The following is an 8,172-nucleotide window of genomic DNA, read 5'->3' as shown; positions in this document are numbered from 1 at the left end:
CTTTGATTCTATTCATCTGTCGGTCCAGATCTGTGCATTCTGACACACAATAGTTAGTAAAAACAAAATAACCTAAACATATATATATATATATATATATATATATATATATATATATATATATATATAAATTAAATGTCATATAACCATAATATAGATATTGTATTACACAAGTATAATATAATCGTATCTTGTCATGTAAATATATGTAGATATAAGTTTATATTTAAATAGAAGTGAGGAAGAGAATATATATATATATATATATATATATATATATATATATATATATATATATATATATATATATATATATATATATAGGGAAATGATCAAATGAGAACACCTAAAAGGTTGAGAACGCGAGAACAGTTCTGGACCAATCAATATATAAGGACATATTAGTAATTGTATATTTTAATTAAATTAAAATAAAATAAAATTCAATCAAATCCCTTAAATTTAGGATCAGTTACCAAAAAAGAATAAAATATTCGATTTTTTTATTTTTCTTATTAATGGAATATAAAAAATATTTTTACCAAAAATTATTTTAAAACTGAAATTTTTTTTTTCTTAAAAAAATCAAAAATTTTCTCTTGTTTCACTTTTTTTTTCAAAAAAATGAATAGAAATCTAACCCCAAATCAATACATTTGTATTCACAAATGATTTTTTTTTTCAAAAAACATGATACTACTCCAATCACAAATGAATATACATCAATTTACAAGTAATCCAATTTCTTTTTTAATCAATTGAAAATAAAGAGTGTAAAATTATCATTTTTTCATAAAAAGAATACATCTAATCATAAACAAATACACTCATTAACATATGATTGCAATGCTATTCACAAATGAATACACTGCTATTAACAAAATGAGTACCCTGATATTCACAAATGAATAATTGAATACCTCTAATCATAAACAAATACACTCATTAACATATGATTGCAATGCTATTCACAAATAAATACACTGCTATTAACAAATGAGTACCCTGCTATTCACAAATGAATAATTGAATACCTCAAATCATAAATAAATACATTCATTCACATATGAATGCACTGCTATTCACAAATGAATACACTGTTATTCATAAATAAATACACATTCTAACATAAATGAATTCATCAAAAAATAATATAACTTACATCTAAAAAATATAGAACATAATACAATTTTTCATTCTCTTCTAGCTCAAATTCTTCACCTTTAATCTTCTCAAACAACTCCAAAGGACCTCCACAAAACCCATATGAAATTGATGCTTTTCTCTTCTCCAGAGCATCCAAAATCTACAACAAATATTATAATCATTAATGAAATGTTATAATCATTAATGATTGAAACTCAAAGCTTACCTCTTGATCTCTATATTTAAAAGTTATTCCATTAAATCTAAAATTATGACATCAAAGAAATTAAAACTCAAAATCGAAAATTATGACATCAAAGAAATTAAATTGTGATTTCTGTTAGGAGTTCATATATGATATGGATTGGAGTGATCTTCGGTAACAATGATGTGGAAAAGTTTAATACCTCGATTGTCTTCCTATCATAAGCATCAATCCATTTTCCTCCAATTAGACCTTTGGTTCGCCATAATCCAGAACTGTTGAGCCGATCAACAATACTTTCTGTTTCCGTGCTCATCTGAGCCATCCGAGACTCCATTTAGTGAATTCATGAATCTATCCAAAAACCCTAAAAAAATTAATAACGATTAGAGTAATCGGTAATGCACCTGGCGACGAAGAAGATGCGTGGGGGAGTGGATGTTGCAAAGTGATGAGTGTGAGAGTGAGATTGAAGAGTGGTGAAATTTGATCCTGCTGCTACAATGAAAAACCCTCTTCTACCTCCACGTATTTGACACCTTTGTACAAATGGCAAAAGATTCAACTTCCAGCACACCACTTATTGCTTCTCCCTACACCAGTTGGATGATACATTTGATAACAAGAAAAAATTGAAATCCCACCAAATCCCTTCCGTCACAAAAGGCTACTCATGGATCAAATTTCTACAGATAATGAAGCTCAGATCTAATATGTAATATGTCTTTGTATTTCTCTTTCTCTCGAACGATCTCTACCCATTTATTGATAGAGGCGTGGAGATGATTGTTGTGTGATGATGATGGTGACAATGGTGTTGCTGGGGGAATCAACTATCAAGATGGTAGTGGTGGTGTTTTTGTATCTTGTGCAGCGGCTAGGTTGAAGAAAACTCAAAAGTCGGCAGTGGAGAGATGAGAGGGAAGAGGCGGATGTTTTTTTAGTCCTGGCTTCCATCGATTAGGGTTTAAAGGAAACGAGAGAGAGAGAGAGAGAGAGAGATTTTAGGAGTTGATAAAAATAAGATAAAACCTAATGACTATAGTACCCTTTTAGGTAATTAGGAAGTTACAGTTTAATCCTATGACTTTCAGAATTTATATAAATGGCCCGTTAATATTAACCTTTGATTTTAAAATTTAGAAGGCTTAGATCTGTTCTCGCGTTCTCAACCTTTTAGGTGTTCTCATTTGATCCTACTCCTATATATATATATATATATATATATATATATATATATATATATATATATATATATATATATATATAGAGAGAGAGAGAGAGAGATAAAGAGTCATTTAAGACCATGCTTATTTTTTTAAACATGAGACGCGATCATAGTCACTCATCTTGGAGATAAAAAGAATAAAAAAAGTTATAAAATACAAACTAAAAGGAAAAATCCAGAAAAAAATTAATATTATTATCATTATTTAATTTATCCAAAAAATAAAAATAAATAATTAAAATAAAATACAATCACCATTTTTTTGAAATATAAGTAAAATATTCTAATAAAATATTACATTGTAAATAATCAAATCGAATTTTTAGATTTGTTTAAATATTCTAATATGCTACTAAAACTGGTAGATATGCTAAAATATTTTAATATTCTACTTGAATTTTTAGATTTTTTAGAATATTCTAATATTCTAGTAGAATTTTTTTAATATTTATAGTTTAATATTGTAGTAGAATATTCTAACATTCTAAAAGTTCGATTTGAATATTTACAGTATAATATTCTATTAGAATATTTCACGTATATTTTGAAAAAAAATATAATTTATTTATTTATTATTTTATTTTATTTTTTATTTTTTTTGATAAAAAAATGACGAAAATAATATTTAAAAAAATCAAAAATTTTCATTTATTTTGTATTTTAAAATTATATTTTTTTATCTCCAAAATGAATGGCTAGGATTGCGTCGCCATGTCTCACAAAATATGATGGTCTCACATGAACCTAACGCTATATATATATATATATATATATATATATATATATATATATATATATATATATATATATATATATATATATATATATATATATATATATGATGAGATTTGATACAAAATATAAGTTCGTTTTTTCACAAAAACCGGCAACGGAAGACTTTAAAATAACAAGTTTATTTTTAGTTTATAACAAAACCAAACCATCAAGGATCCATTTATAGAGGTTAGAATGAAATAAAAAACAAATAAATAGTTTTTAGATTGATAACCTTTGAAGCCTTTGAACCCTCTTGGTTTTGGGGTGTTGATGAAGATAGAAAAATCAAAGAGTATGATTTTCTCTACAAGTATCCACCATCAACATTAAGACACTTGGAATGCTAGTTCCTTATTGTATTACTTTGTTCTCTAAGCCTTTAAGTACTTAACAAATAAGCACTAAAGGAAGACACAAAGTAAGCACCAAAAGCCAAGCAACAACTTCAAAAGAGTGAGAGCTCCAAGCTCTTTCATGCCCACGGTTTTGGTGAAGAATAAAGAGGAAGAAGAGTGAGTTTTTCTTGGAAAAATTGTAAGCCTCATGCATCTCTTATATAGTCCATCCAAAGTAAGACATAACCATTAAAATACTCTAAAGTATTTGTAGTCTTTAGAAGCATGAGAGATAAAGCATGGAGGTTGACAAGCAACCTCCATATTATTTTATTAATTTTGACCATACCTCTCAAAAGAGGATCGATTCTTTAATTTTTATAAACTCTAAGTTTATAAAATATAAACTTTGTCTTTAGGTAAAAGACAAAAGAATCCAACTAGTCCAAAATGATGTGCATGAATTATTAATTCATACCATATGAAATAATAACTAGTTATACTCTCTTATAATTATTATTTTCACAAAACAATAATTATTCCCTAAATAAATACAAGAATCGATATTATTTATTAATAATCATATTTATAATAAATATACAAAATGTGCCAACTTGATAAAGGTGTGACCTTATAGGATCATATATTATTAGCAATATCAGTCCATAATGATTCTTGGACATATAGATTCAACAATCTCTCACTTGCACAAGATTCATTATAGACTGACATAGACGGTAGCTTACATTTAGCAATGGGCTACTGCCCCTAACAACATGTGAAGGGTTCCATCTCATCGACAGTCAAATCCAGGAGCTCTAAGCTACAATTGTTACTAAAGGTGTGGTATCATTTATTCCTTTGTCTCAGACATCATGTCGAACATGAGATATGGATCGCCATCAATCTCATTTAATGTTCAACTTTTAGTAAGGCCTTAGATGTCTAACTCTCAACGAATAAGAGGGACAAATCCCATCTCGGTTACATACGCTCATCAATGTAGTTCATTTCATACCCAACGATGACCCTTATGACTGCCTTTAACGGAACAGTGTTAAACCATGTCAAAGCAAAAAAATTCCTACACTTCAAGTTCCAAATATGTATCTCATGTCTAATAATACAAAGATACAACCTTTATCAAAACATCACTCTTGACTACGATCCATAAAGTGATTTTAATGCGGGTCAAGTCCGATACTTATTCTCCTAATCAAGTACCTATGAAGATGGTAGCAACTCTTGCTATTCTCATCTCCATGAGAATCCACCAATCCACTCATATTAGTCTTACCTCATAGATGCTCCCACAACTATGAACGACTATGGACATTTAGAATAACCTAGTTATTCAAGGATTTAAACATGCTAATATAGAACACACCAATTATTTAATGAATGACTCATATCCAATTCTCAATATTTAGTCTTTAAAAATTAATACATTTTATTGTTTATTAAAACATTAATTTATTAAAGTCTAGGATCCAAGTAACGAAACAAGTAAATGGTTAGGTGACCTTTATCCCATAAACTTAATCAAACTCGGTAGGTAGCGATTACCAATTGCATACAATATGTAACTCCTAGATTATGAGATCTTAAACAACTATTGCTTAACTTGGCATGTTTATCTCATCTATGTTTTGGACTGTGACATCCCCAAAATCACGGCCAGAAAAGACCGGCTTCATATGCTTTTAAATAATTTCAGAGTAAATCCATTGATTTAAAAGAGTTGCGGAATTTGTCCCCAAAAACATTACATGATAAAATAAGGTTTATCAAAGCATTTCTCAAAGAGAATGTATTTTCATTAAATAATAAAACTTCAGGATGTCATGTTCCGATACAGACCAAAAGCATAAACAATATAAAATAGACTTTACAACAGTTATTTATAACTACTGATCTATAATCCAAAATCTCTCGTCAAGTCCACCAACTTATACCCTTGTGCCATTACCTGTAATGCAAAGAAAACTGAGTGGGTCAGGCTTGGGAGCCTGGTGAGCATATAGGGTTTTCAACCCACAATAATATATTTATTATATTCAATATCAAACAATCAACCCAATTACCCATCCCCATATCTCCTTTATTTCTTAAGGTTTTACCCTAAGAACCAATTATCCTTCATTCATTCATTCCTAAGGATTTACCTAGGGAATTGGCACGAAGTCCATTGCTGCCAAAGTTTATCTATCAGATACTAAATCCATAGCTATCAGGCGCTAACTCCATAGTCACCAAGGTTTACTCAACAGGCACGAAGTCACATTGTCACCAAGGTTTATCAAATAGGCACGAAGTCGCATCGTCACCAAAGCTTATTCAATAGGCACGAAGTCGCATCGTCACCAAGGCTTACTCAATAGGCACGAAGTCACATCATCACCAAAGCTTACTCAATGGGCACTACGTCTCATAGTCGCCACTATTTCATCTACCCATGTTCTACCCAACATATTTGTAGATATAAAATACATATACAGTTTAAATCATTTAACACCCGTATAAAAACATCAATTCCAAGCCCATCTCAAATAGACAAATAATATATAACACACAGCACATATTTCATAGCTAATACTTTATATTTATGTGTTAGAAGAAAGTAACTATACACTCACTTGATCAGAAGATGATCGGACAGCACTACAGCTTGTAGAAGTAGTATTCTTCGGTGAAACAGGGAGATCTTCACAAAAACCGGGCTTCTCGCGGGCAGAGCTTCGGCTTGGAAAATTCACTTCTCGGGATCTTCGGGGCTTCGGGAGTTGCTTCGGGGCTCGGGAATGATACCGGGGCTTCGGGATATTTCTTGCACGAAAAACGAGGTAAAGACGAGAGAGAAGGAAAGAAAATTGGCAAAGAACTCGGCTGCCCTCGCATCCTTTATATAGGGCTGACTGACTCCTCGTACACAGGGCATACCTGCGAGGAACGCGGGGCGTTTCGGAGCGCAGGGCGTTCCCTGCTCGTACGCAGCGCGTTCAGCAGCTTCGGACGTCAACGCTTACCTCAGCCTCGGACGGTGCACCGGATGGGACTAGTGGGCGACCTGGACTAACCTAGACCCAACATTTCCGAACGCGGGGCGTTCCCTCGGAACGCATGGCGTTCATTTCGGACCGATTCTCGAGATTTGAGCCCAAAACTTTTAAAATCCGTAACTTTCGCGTATGATCTCCGTTTTTGACGTTCTTTATATCCACGCGTAGGTGAGACTATGCTCTACAACTTTCGTTTAGACTTCATCGGCTAATTCTGACTTTATTTTTAATAATATATTTTTAATAGGCCGGGACAGGAAAACTTCGTTAGAAATTCATAACTTCCTCATCTGACGTCCGTTTTCGTCTGTCTTTTTACTGTTGTACTATTATCGACGAGATCTTCGATTCTCGTTTAGATTGTTTCGGCTAGAAATCACTCGATCTCAAATCCGAACTTCGGGCTGCATACTGCTAAGCTGAAACTTAGAAAAATCATAACTTCCTCATACGAAGTCAGATTTGGACGTTCTTTTTATGCACGCTCTCGGTTTAACGAACTCTACGACTTTCGTTTAGATCACTAAGGCTAAATATCGCTCTATCGTAAATTCACTATTTACGTCGCGCTGTGTCGTGCCGGTTCTGTCGCGAAACTTCGACAGGTCATAACTTCTTCGTTATAACTCGGATTTCGGCATTCTTTATATTTTCGGAAACCTTGCCACGACCACCATAACTTAGATAAGATTATTCATTCTAAATAATCTTTTATCAAAAGTCATTTTTGACGCTTATCGTCTCTAAATTGTCTAGCCCGGATCTACGGGCGTTACATGGACCTCTCATGCTTAGGTGACCTTTATCACACAAGATTCCAATCAAGTCATCGTACTTGAAACAATTTGTAGTATTGTAACTAACCAGTGACATGGTGACCATTTAGAAACCATAAACTATAAAACTACCCCGAACATCATAATCCAATCCTAGTGGGTGACCCTGTAACACTAAGACCATACAAATGATAATGAGTGTTCTTAAAAAGGACGGCAATGACTTGCATTTTTAGAAAAGGTTTTATATATGTTTTACAATTATAGTTTATAAAAACATGGTCTCATGAATATTGCATGCAATCCAACAATTTATGTACCATTTTGTAAAATTCATATCACTTGTTATGAGGTTCTTTAGGTTACAAATAAAACTTCATTTTATTTGCCATTAGCCGCGATCAATTATAAACTAAAATCCATATTTTAAAGTCTAGTCGTAGATCAGTTTTAAGAACCGGTAATAGTCTTAATAAAACTTCATTTTATATTTAATACTTGAAGTTTTAGATGAGTTATAAAATCACTATTTTAAAACTCTCCTTTTAACAATCAAAATATTATGACTTCATGAATTTGTAAAATAAACTCATTTTATTTTATAAACTCAATTTTATGCATGTTATGATAAAAGTCATATTTTGAT

The sequence above is a fragment of the Lactuca virosa genome, chromosome 5 (genome assembly GCF_052849685.1).
Source record: "Lactuca virosa cultivar CGN04683 chromosome 5, Lactuca_virosa_CGN04683_v6, whole genome shotgun sequence".
Lineage (NCBI taxonomy): Eukaryota > Viridiplantae > Streptophyta > Magnoliopsida > Asterales > Asteraceae > Lactuca > Lactuca virosa.
This window is presented reverse-complemented; position numbering follows the sequence as displayed.